This window comes from Elgaria multicarinata, chromosome 2, assembly GCF_023053635.1.
Source record: "Elgaria multicarinata webbii isolate HBS135686 ecotype San Diego chromosome 2, rElgMul1.1.pri, whole genome shotgun sequence".
NCBI classification, from domain to species: Eukaryota; Metazoa; Chordata; class Lepidosauria; order Squamata; family Anguidae; genus Elgaria; species Elgaria multicarinata.
The window spans coordinates 95802326-95814920 of record NC_086172.1 but is presented as its reverse complement, the minus strand read 5'-3'; positions in this window follow the sequence as shown (position 1 = coordinate 95814920).

Genomic DNA, 12595 nt, shown 5'->3' with positions numbered 1-12595 from the left:
GAGGCTAGTGGCTCTGATTTTGGTGGGGCTGTGAATCCACGCCGGTTTTCAGTCAGCACCAGCCAAAATTCCAAAGGATCTATCCAAAGTGCTGAACCTATTTGGAGGTTAGGGTTCAGCACTTTGGATAGCGCATTTAGAGTCCTGGCTTGTTCCGACTGAAACCCCACCAGCTTCTACTGGCTCCCAATGATATATTGTGGCTGAGAATCCCCGCCCCGCCTGCTGCTGTGAGGATTGTAGCTCAGCTCAGAGAGAGCAGGGGAGCCACCCAGCCCTGCCACTCCAAAAGTCTCAGCGGTTTGTCCCTGTCAGCCCTGGCTCCTGTGCAGCGTAGATTGCCAAGTAGTCCTGATTCACTGCCTAGCACACGCTGCACAGATCCACTCAAACCATATTCACAGCACTACACACTGGTTTTGTGAAATAGCCCTTGCATCTTTGTAGTAAGACTACTTCCTTTAGAATCTGCCTGGTAGTTGTACAATTTTGGTCAAATTTCACACTTTGAAAAGTCCCAAGCTGTATGCTTGTTTCGCTGGTTTAAAGTTAGATTGCTTCTGGTTTACTTACCGGTCTGATCTTTCTGTCCATCATGGCAGAATATGATTAAAGTGCCTGTAAAGTTGGTAATCCCAGTGCTTATGCAGTGTTATGCAGTAATACTTCTTGACCAGTGTAAGCAGAGAGATTTGGTTATTATGGAGAGGAGTTATAATAAGAAATATGACTGCAAAAGCAAAGTAGTCAGATGAAATTGGTCTATAATTAAATGCTTAGAAAATTCTGTGCTTAGCTCATTTTAAAATCAAGTGCTTCTTTGTAGCAATTTCCTTTCTTTAATTACAATTTCCTGTCTACTTTGACATTTACAATGCAATCTTGGGGGACATGTTTGTGATTTATTATTCTTGCTCCTATCAGGATATCACTCTACAGAAATGAGTTTATAAAATAAGAGCTCAAATTATTATGGCCTTTGACCAATAAAGCTGGCTCGTAATTTCAGGCCTGAGAAAAGATTAACATTTTTTGACAATCGAATGTGGGAAAAACCAGTGGGGGACCATTTTGGATACTATTTCAATTTTCTGAAACACTGTCTATTTTAAAATAAGAAATAGAGAAATAGTTACGTGGGAAATAAATTGCAGCCCAAAGAGCAATGACGAATGGCAAAGCAAACCAGAAAGGAACTTCAAGCATTGTTTGGCTGCCTTTGAATTGAAATGGGAATCACTAAATCAACATTACTAGGAAATTATCTAAAGGAAGAGCTTCAGACCTTTGCTCCCCACTTTGTCGTATGACTGGCCTTATCAATTAATAACACAGCCAGAATTGAATCTCGTTGAGTCACGGCACTTGAATCTCTGTCTTCCGGTTCCTTAGGAAGCTCACTGCTAGACTAGGGCCAAAGGCTGTTAGCAAAGCAGCACAAGGCCAAAGCCTTTACATGCACCTTAACTAGGGGTGTATGGATTTTGTTAAATCCCTTCGTCTCTGTTTCACAGATTGTCAGGCATCACTGTTTCTTCGTCCTCCCATTGATGGAATCGGATTTTTTTAATGGATGTGTGAGAATTCTGTTCTGCTTGTACAAGCACACATTATTGCATAGGGTGACAGTATGGAAAAGAGGAAAGGGCTCCTGTATCTTTAACAGTTGTAATGAAAAGGGAATTTCAGCAGGTATCACTTGTATAAATGCAGCACCTGGTGAAATTCCCTCTTCATCACAACAGTTAAAGCTGCAGGAGCCCTGCCCTCTTTTGTATCTGGTCACTCTACAGAATAGGGCAGGGCTCCTGCAGCTTTAACTGTAGTGATAAAAAGGGAAATTCACCAGGTGCTGCATGCATACAACTGACACCTGCTGAAATTCCCTTTTCTGTACAACGGTCAAAGATACAGGGGACCTGTTCTCCTCTTCATAGGGTCACCTTATTATTGCGCTAATGCATGTTTGGTCTGTCTAATCTGCACAACTCAGAAATCACAGTAAAATATTAAAACAACACCTCTCCTTGGTGGACTAGAGAACAGGCCCTCAGATGCTAATCTTACACCCCCATGCAGGTACCTAGGAGTGTAGCCAGTGCTTTATATAACCTGATCCCAAATGGCTTAGGGCAGGGGTGAAGAGCTTCAGGGCCAGAAGCCAAATTTAGCCCTCTGGGGGTACTGGGGCTCCCCAGAAGGTCACACCCGCATTCTCTGACCACACCCCTTTCAGGCATTCACAGATCATTAATGGTTTCCTGGCTCCCCCCCCCCCCGCACACACACACTTAGTTCTCTTCTAAGGCTTAGTTACGCTTAAGCTAAAATATGCGGGTGTTTTGCGTATTGGGTCCTCCCATCCCTTTTGCCTTTGGCCCACGCTGTTGTGCCTTTGGCCCCATCCACCACTGGAATGTGGCCCTGAGAGCTTCTCCGAAATGGAATCCAGCTCTTGGGCTGAAAGAGGTTCTGCACCCCTGGTTTAGGGCTTTAACATTTAATAGCGGCATCTTAAACATGGCTCAGAAATAAACAGACAGACAATACAATTGGCGCAGATTAGATGTGATGTGATCAGACTGCTAGCTCCTACAAGCCTTCTTGCCACCGGTTGTATTGCACAAATTGAAGCTTTTCTGGATCATCTGTAAGGGTAGCCCCATGTAGAGTGCATTAAAGTACTCCAGCCTAGGCGTGCACAACACATTTCATTAGGATGTGCATCCAGGGAATTTTATTTATTTATTTTTAAAAGGCAGACATTTATTGAATACTCTATCATAAAGGACATTATTTTGATTCATTTATTTATTATACACTGTAGACACTGTTGCCCTACTCCGTGTTCAGCTTGGCTGACCTGGGAAGGGCCATTGCAGGTAAGGGGGGTTGGAATGAGGACACACTCCTCAAGCCCCCGCATTGGGGGGCTTTGTGGTGACACTGGCTGGAGGAGGGTCTTACGAGGTGATATTAGCCTTTGGGGGCCCTCTCCCTGGCCTCTTGAGGCATGGCTTCTGGCAGAGAGACATTGTTGCTTGAGACATTAGGGTGTGCCGGGGCACCCATTGCACACACCTATGCCTGGATGTCACCAATACGTGTGTCACCAAGCCGTGATTTGCCTTCTTTAGATAAGATTGCAGCTGGTGAACCAGTAGAAGCTGGTAAAAAGCACTCTCGGCCATCTATGACACTTGCACCTCCATAGAGAGCATAATAGTTTTGTCTCAACTTTGTGAAATCCGGCAATCAAAGCAATGTTTATATGTACAGATGCACATGATTCATGCAGTGAGCCACACACAATCACCTTGGAAGTGCACAAACAATTGAGGCACAGGTGAACTCAGTGGCAGAGAGCACCTTTTATCAGCTTAGGTTGATATACCAACTACGCCCTTATCTGGACAGAGATAGCCTAGCTACAGTTATCCATGCTCTGATAACCTATCGTTTGGATTACTGCAATGCAATTATACGTGGGGCTGCCTTTGAAAATGGTCCGGAAGCTTCAGCTGGTACAAAACAGGGCAGCCTGCCTACTAACAGGGACTGGCCGGCGAGTTCACATTACGCCAGTCCTTTTACAACTTCATTGGCTGCCAGTCCAGGTCTGGGCCTGATTCAAAGTGCTGGTATTGACATTTAAAGCCCTGAATGGTTTGGGGCCAGGTTATCTGAAGGAACGCCTCCTCCCATATGTACCTGCCTGGACCTTAAGATCATCTACAGGGGCCCTTCTCCATGAGCCCCTGCCAAAGGAAGTGAGGCAGGTGGCTACTAGAAGGAGGGCTTTCTTTGCTGTGGCACCCCGGTTGTGGAATGAGCTCCCCAGAGAGGTCCGCCTGGCGCCTACACTGTACTCCTTTCATCGCCAGCTGAAGACCTTTTTATTCTCTCAGTATTTTAACACTTAATTTTAAGTTAAATTTAAATTTTACTGTTCTAATTCTGTATCTCAATTTTGCTGCGTGGTTTTATCCTGGTTGTGCTTTTTATACTGTATTTTGTATTTGTGTTTTTAACCTGTTGGTTGTTTTATTATGGTTTTAATTTTTGTGAACCGCCCAGAGAGCTTTGGCTATTGGGCGGTATAAAAATGTAATAAATAAAAAATAATAAAAATAAAAATAAAGCAATTGCAGGCTTCACATGACACCTGCATTTGTATGAATCGGTGCCTCCAGATGGGTAGTGGATCCTCGGTCAGCCTGCATCCAGTGACTGCGGTGGCAGGCTGAGAATCCCAGTTCATCCTCAACATTGCAACATACGATTAGAATGCAGTGCTTTGAACTGACTCTTAGTCTCAATCCTGCACCTGTTTGACTTCCAATTCCCCAGTCTTCTAAATGAATAAAGATCGCCCAGCTCCTCTGCCCCAAGTAATTACCCTGCTTTGTTAAAGTCTAACGTTCCCATTGAACAGGAAAGAGATGGCACAAGTATTTCAGTGTATTGATTCTCTATAGTATCAATATTCTCTTGCCTGTGGCCAAGAGAAGTGAAATCAGTCTTGCAGAATAAGAGTCACACAATCCCCCTTTCTCACCCCCATCCCCCCAATGACCTTACATTAAGTATTTCCAGGAGACTTTGTCAAATGCCTACCCATGCCAAGCACAATTATGGCCACTGTTTCGTTTGGATGTTCAGCATTGACTAGATGCCAGGTGTTGCTTGAACCCCAACATTCTCTCCCAAACCCTGGATAATTCTTATGAATTAGGGCAAGCAGTGCCTTCTCTCAGCACTGTGGTGTTTGAGAAATGAAATTTACATGTGAGATGCACCTGTAACATGCAGAAATTCCAGGGATAATGAAACATAAGGCATGTCTACACCAGCCATTTATCCCAGGGTGGTCACGAGGTTGTCTCTGTGTGTCCAAATGATGCACATTTGGACACACAGATAGAATAACTGGGACTACTTTTATCTCGATTATCTCAACACCGAGGACTACAGGCAGTGTGGCATGCGCTCCCAGGTCCTCTCTCCTCCCTGCTAGAAACGCAGCATAACAAACAAGCATAGAGCTTTGTGGGCGGGGCGGGGGTCTCTGTGTCCATCAGAGGTAAGGGGGTGAGCTTTTTTGCCATCCCTGGGATGGCTGTCGGCATTTACTTTCAAGGGTTTTTTTCTTTTTCAAACTTACTTTGGCACTGATTGTACCCTCACAGTCACGCAAAAGTCCCCTTCTGGAAAAACACACACACACACACACACTGCACCCGACGTCCCTCTTTCCTTCCAGGATGTCGCATTGGCGTTTGGACACTGGGAGAGGATCCCGGAAGCTGGAAAGCCCGAGACCCCACCACCACCATCCCAGAAAGCCTGTAGATGTAGATGAGCCCTTAGGCTTCATTCAGTGGTGCACCTCAGGCAGGACCTCGGGGCCCAAGTTCAGCACCCCCCAATTGTTGTGAACTCCCTAGAGCAGTGGTTTCCAATTAGCTAAGTACTACAGACCCCTTGTTTTTCAAATGCCAAGGCATGGACCCCTTGCTTTTGAAAAAAAAATGTTATCTCTATGGTAGTTACCTGTGCGAAGCAATATTTTGGAGAAAATAAGGGGTAGCCGCTAATAAGCAAAGGATTTTAGGTATACTAAAAAACAGACCATAAAATCTGTGATATTTGTGATAATGACAATGATTTAGTTCGGAATATAAAGACGAATTTAATTTTACTAATGTCTAGTTTACAATTGAGCAAATTATGACTTGTCTAGCAGTCTAAACCTAAATGTGATGGGAGAAATCATGCCTCCTTTTGTCCCAAACAATCCCTTCCACATCCGGTTCAATATTTCCTACTTTTAATCTCAAATCTGGATCAACATCGATCCGATTTCTATGCTTGTTCTTCATATAACAAAATGTTGAAAATGTTTGTTCACAAAGATATGTGGAACAAAAGGGAACTAGATGTTTCAAAGCTTTTTCACCTAATTTCTTATAATCAGGAAAAACCTTCACCCAGAATGGGTCCAGTCTATATTCCTTGAAAAATGATTTCAATGAACCATCACAAGTCACATCAGCAAGTGCATCTTGCTCTTCCACAGATAGAGTTGTTAGTTGTACATCACCACATTCAAAAGAATTCCTTATCTATGAGTTTTCAGGATTAGGTGCAGGGAAGTAATCTCTGAAGCTAGTTGCTAAATAACGCAGGTGCTCAATGATGTTATATTTTACTTCTAGTAGGAATTCATCATCTGTGGACTCCAGAAATGAATGGTGAATATGTGAATGGTGCCATGGACCCCCTGGGGTCTATGGACCACCAATTGGGAACCACTGCCCTAGAGAGCTTCAGCTATTGGGCAATATAGAAATGTAATGTAATGTAATGAATGAATGAATGAATAAATAAATAAAATTGACCACCTAGAGCAGGGGTGCCAAACCTCTGCCAAGGGGCCAAATCTGGCCTTCTGGAGATCCCCAAATCTCTGCAGCCTTTCCCCCGGTCCCACCCCCTTCCCCCAACCACTGACCAGTTGGTGGTTTCACATCCTAACAGCTTGAAATGCCTTTAGTTACTGACAGCAAGAGCTTCAAGCTAAAATATGCTGATGTTTTTGATCCTGCCCCTTTTGCCTTTGCCCGCCCCCAACAGCTTCTATGAAATTGAATTCTACCCTTGGGTTCTGCATTCCTGACCTAGAGAGGGGAAGGCGATGGGGGCAATGATCAATAGGCCAGTGACAGCACCAGGGCTGGCCTAGGAACACCAAGGCTGACACTGGTGACTGCAGCATTCTCTCATTAGTCTTAGTTTTGTGTGAGTGTGTGGTGTTTTTTTTTTAAAAAAAAACATTTTTTAGTTGGGGATAGGCAACTTGGCATGTACAGGGTTACAGATGCTCAATTTATTATTTTTACTTTTAAAATATATTATCTCCTTCTCCAAGACAAATGGTGCTTACTTCCAAGTAAATGTATTTAGCATCAGGGCAGCAGAAGCAAATGCCATTTTATCCTTGTAGTCATGATGGCCTTACTATTTAAGTGAGTTTAATATGCAACTGCACACAGAATCATAGAATAGTAGAGTTGGAAGGGGCCTTAAGGCCATCAAGTCCAACCCCCATGTTCAGATTCTCTCTCTCTCTCTCTCTCTCTCTTTCGGCAAACTATCTTTTTAAAGGCTTTTTTGCCATGTAGTAACAGGAATGTAGGAGCAGTTGTAAAATATGGAATGACAGTGGGGAGGGGAGAAGAGAATTGTTTGCTGTGTGCTTCATGGCTGAAATAATAAACATGGCCATCTATGAAAAAATAAACATGAAATAATAAACATGGTGCACACAGGTTTACTGCCTCGAATACTGGAGATAGCACACAACCATCACGGCTAGTAGCCATTGATAGCCTTCGCCTCCAGGAATTTATCCAACCCCCTTTTAAAGCCATCCAAATTGGTGGACATCACTACATCTTGTGGTAGTGAGTTCCATAATTTCACTATGCGCTGTGTGAAGAAGTACTCATGCGCAAAAGGTAAGTTTTTTTTTTTAATTTTAAAAATAATTCCCTCTCCCCACACCCCACACCCAATGGGCACAGATCCCAGTTCCTCGTGAGTAACTGTGAGGAGCCAGGACAAATCGTGGTTGTGGGCCACATTTTCCATGGTCTCAGGATCATCCTGAGACCACAGAAAAAGTGGGCCTAAAGTGTAGGGCTATATCCCGGGGCAAGGGAGGGATCATCTCTCCCTAATCCCAGGATCCCCTTGCGTCATGTGGACGCACAAGGATGATCCTGGAGATTGCCCTGGGATAAAGCCCCGTCTAGCTATGGCCCTACTCTCTGCTTTCTGTTCTTTAGCCAGTTACTAATCCATCTTGGATTAGTAACTGGCCTCCCTCAAGCAGGTGTGCATGAGCAGTCCACAAAACTGTAGTGAAACCAGACCTCTGTGGAAAGCATCTGGGTTCCTATGGACAATGCTGTCAATGGGAAGTGCTGCCTATGAAAGGTCAGTAAGACAAGCAGATGTGTGTTACGATTCTCATATTAAAGTGAAATCCTTCAAGCCCAAAGACAACATCTCATAAAAAAGAAAAGAAAAGACAAGTGGAAATACTGCTGCTTAGACCTCACATAAAGCAAACGACTCTGCCCACATGGAATTTGGTGGGAGTATTGTCTTTGACCTGCACAGTGCGCCATTCCAAGATTCATAATCATTTATTATTTTATACTTCATTTATTAAACACACTGTGTGTGGCATTTTAAAGGCAGGGAGCCTGGTTCCAAATGGTTTCAAATAATATGTATCAAAGCCCAGCATTTCTGTTTTAAACCTAAGCATAATAATAACGTAGAATGGGAACATTATGTAATCTATCATGGTGTGATTACAGAAGTTTAGCACATTTTCCTGCTCCCACAGTGTTTGTTTGGCTTTCACATAATATATAGTCCAAATTCATTCCGTGTGTGTGTGTGTGTGTGTGTGTGTGTCTGAGAGAGAGAGAGAGAGAGAGAGAGAGAGAGAGAGAGAGAGAGAGAGAGAGAGAATGAATACATTTATTTGGAGAGAAACACAGCAGAGAGTTTAGAATTACCTGTGTAAAGTTGTGGTAATATTTTCATGCACAATGAATAAGGAGACTGCCAATTATAATATATTTAAAGGGTCAAGAGAAATCTATATGTGGTCAAGGAATAAGACAAATATTGGTCGCCCATCTGATGGGAACAGCAACATCCATTAAGTCCATTAAATTAACACTGAAATCAATGGTTAAACCACAAGAAGTAATTAGTGTAATTCATATTACACAGTCTTCTTGGGGGTGGAACTTGGAAACCAACTTTAGTTGTATTGAAAAATGACAGTTCCATTTTGCTCTTCTGGATAAGGTATGTACAATAGCCTTCTTGAGAATGTTATTAAAGCAGTGTGCTGGATTTGGATTTTATTTTTATTTTTTTAAGGGCATGCAGCTACAAAGATTTCTAGAACCGAAACATCAGTTTGGATTCCATTTGCATGGGGACCACGCAGATCGAGGGGACTTTTACAAAATCATTTTCTTTTTAATGTTTTCACATTGCAAAGTGGAGTAGTTCACTTGAAACAAAATAAAAGTTTGTCTGTGGTATTTGGAGACTTTGGTTCGCTTTCCCTGCATCAGTGGACAATTCATGAGATCCTGCTGCTAAGCTTTGGAAAGGTATCCCTATAATCCTTTGTCAATACAAACTCCACACAACTTTTACAAGGCCTTTCATTAGCAAGCTCAGGTCTGAAAGAAGATCAAGTGAAACTGTCTGTAGCCCATGGACGCAAAACCCTTTGTATTAGAGAAACAGTTGACAAGGACAGTGAATGTGACCATGAAGGCACAATCTGGACATGCTAATATATATTTTTTACAGTATTTTCATGGCTAGAAGTGAAGATAAGTAGGATGCTGTCTTTAAAACCATGCTTCTTGTACATTCTCTCATCCATTTAAAATAGTATTTGGGGATGTACATAGGTAGCTTTTAATTAAAGGCCTATAGTGATGGCATTCAGAAAGGAAAGGAAATGAGAAAATTCATGAACATCAGGATCTTGGCCAGTGTGTTGTGGGACATGTATGGACATGGTAAGAGAGCAGGTCAAAATGTATATCATCAATAGGTCTATTAAGCCATTTATAATTCAAAAGAGTAAGGAAGTATAATGGTCAAACAAAGAGAATAAGCAAGGAAGCATTCTGAAAGGCAAAGTGGGTGTCTCTCCACCAAATAAGGTGAGACAGGCGACTACTAAGGAGAGGTCCTTTTTCAGTGGTGACCCCACTATGGAATGTCCTTTCCCTAGAGGTTTGCATGGAGGTCTCCGTTGAGACCTTGTGAAGACCTTCTGATTCTCCCAAGCATTTTGGTTCTCTAGTGTTTGTTGTTTTAAATCGGTTGTTGTATTTTTGGATCTTTACAGTGCTGCTGGTTTTTACTTTGGTCTTATAGTGTGGTTTTACTTCTTTTTTTAAAAGTTATATTTCCCTGTGCTGTATTTTATTGTTTTAATTGTTGCAAACCACATAGAGAGCTTTGGCTATTGGGCAATATAGCTACTGTATGTAATAATTAACTAAATAAAATTAATACTGCAAGTGTAAGGGAATGTTATCATTGGCAGTAGCAATAGCAGCTGCTCTGAGAAAATACTGGCTGAGATGGATCAGTCAAATTGTTGGTGGCCAAAGATGAACATGAGAAGCCAAGAGAGGGAGGGAAGGGTTGGCTGCAACGCATGTGGTGAATTCCTGACAAACTGAGTCACACATGACTATATAGACGGCTATTCTTTGGAGTGAGCCCTAACTTTAGACCAGTTCCACACCCCAAGTCTCATCATAATGTAGGTGATATAATCACATGCATATGAGTTGGAGGTCTCCCTTTCTCAGCTCCGCCCCTTTTCTGCCCTCCTCACTTTCCCTCAGAACTTGACTGACAGAGATAGTGAAAGGGTCTGGTACTGTAGCCTTCACTAGACAGCAGCAATGCTGTGGGCATTTCCTGCCCTGGGAGATGTAGTTCCCCAGGTTTTCTTAGTACAGACCAACAAACCCTGAGAAACTCTATTTCCCAGGGATCTTTGTGTTGATCAGAATTGCTGCTACTGCACCCTTCATTAGGCGGGGAGCAGCATTGTGGTTTCAAACTAATGCTGATCCCTGGTGAAAGATGCTGCTCTTTCCATTGATACTACCAGGGAAGTTTCAATAGGAAAACAGAAGAGGGGCTGTAGTGATGAGGAAGAGTGCTGGGGTCCATTTCTACACCTGCCTTTCCCTTTGATATCATCCCTGTGCATCCAAATGAAACACAGGGAATCACGGGAGCAGGCAGGCCTGATCCCTCCATTTTCCTAGGATAATCCTTAGGTGTCCCGTTTGGCACATCATGCAGGAAAAGTGGTGTCTTGTAATTGGGGGAATAGTTGGAAATGAATGCTTCCAATATGGTGGCTTGTAATTTAGAGTACCCTGTTTGGACAATGTGCTGGAATTTCTCCTAAGATACAGCTCTTAGGGTTGTGGGCATATAGCACAGCAGACAGCCTGGTGGTAGAGTTTCCAGTGGAGAGACCAGTGAGGTTTTTAATAAGTAGTACATTGATGACTGAAAGTGAACAAATGGAGTGGCACCATCTACCCAGTCCACTTGTCCATCTCCAGTTTTTGCTCATTGCCACACTAGGTTCTACAGCACAGGCATGGCCTAGTCTTTTTAATCACACCAAAACAGGACATCCGTGTCCTCCCCGTTTAATCCCATCAACACTCCCTTGTACCACATCCATATAGTGAGGCATTTGTGTGAACTCCATAGGCAAGAGCAGGTGCGTTTATTTTGCTTCAGCAGTTTTCATATTTGATATGTGAGAAGACTTTGAAATCACTCAAATATTGTGTTGCGTTTTGCCAGGCTACTGGAAAATTTGCCATTCCAATTTGCCATCAGAGGGAAAAAAATGTTTCATTTGGCTAGCTCCATTTCTTTCTTCCAATTTTAATGTGATATTTTTCATTGCATCACATTATTTTGCATTCTGTCCTCAGCACTGAAAATTCTGGGTGACTAAGCCAAAAGAGAGAGGAGGGTGGAGGAGAGGGGGGGGGAAGTGAGAACAGAAATACAATCCAATTTTGCTGGCAGTGGAGTACATTATTCTCTGTTTTCCTCTTCCATTATTTACCACATGCACTTTAAGGTTATTCTGTCTGGACCAGATACTAAGGTGGTGTAAATCACAATAGCACCATTAAAGCCAATAAATATGTGCTGAGGGTCTTCTCCTTCTCCTCCTCCTTCTTCTTCTGCCCATCAGTATAAACACTTAAATAATGTAAGACCAGGCTGTCTGGGGGACTTTGCTCCTCAATGTTTCATTCCAACAACTGTGATTAGTGAGGATGAAGTTGCAGACCCTGACAAGAGAAGAAAGCTCGCAGAGAACCAGAATTGGGCACTTCTCTGTTTGTGAGGCCGAACTCCTAGAGTTCCCTTCCCTTGAAGCTGTTCCTAAATGCGTCTCTGACATTCTTCATGCTAAAGGTCTGGCTATCATTATTTTCCATTTGTTTTATTTAGTGCTGGCTGGTTTATTTGTTCCCCCATGGAGGACAGATGCTACTAGATGTTTGGAGTTTAACGTCCTCGCTTGAGTATAATTTATTTGGCAATAATATCCCATTTCCTATGGGCCACATCTTACCTCTTCATCCTTTGTGACAGGATTCATATTGTTCAAGGCAGAATTCTATCCCAAAAAGGCCAGATGGTGTGACTCACTAGTCATGGCATACTACTGAGTGTCTTTCAGAGTAGCATTCAACTCAGGGGTGGGCAACTTGTGGCCCTTCAGATGTTTTCCCCTAACTTCTTGTTAGCCTTAACCTGCATATCCAATATTGAGGGATGATGGGAGTTGTAGGTCAAAACATCTGGAGGCCACATGTTGTCCACCCCTGCATTCAACAAAACTTTACTTAGAGCTGCTTGGAAAGAAAGCAACCACACCCCCAGAAGCTGACACCAATTGAATATATATATATATATATAT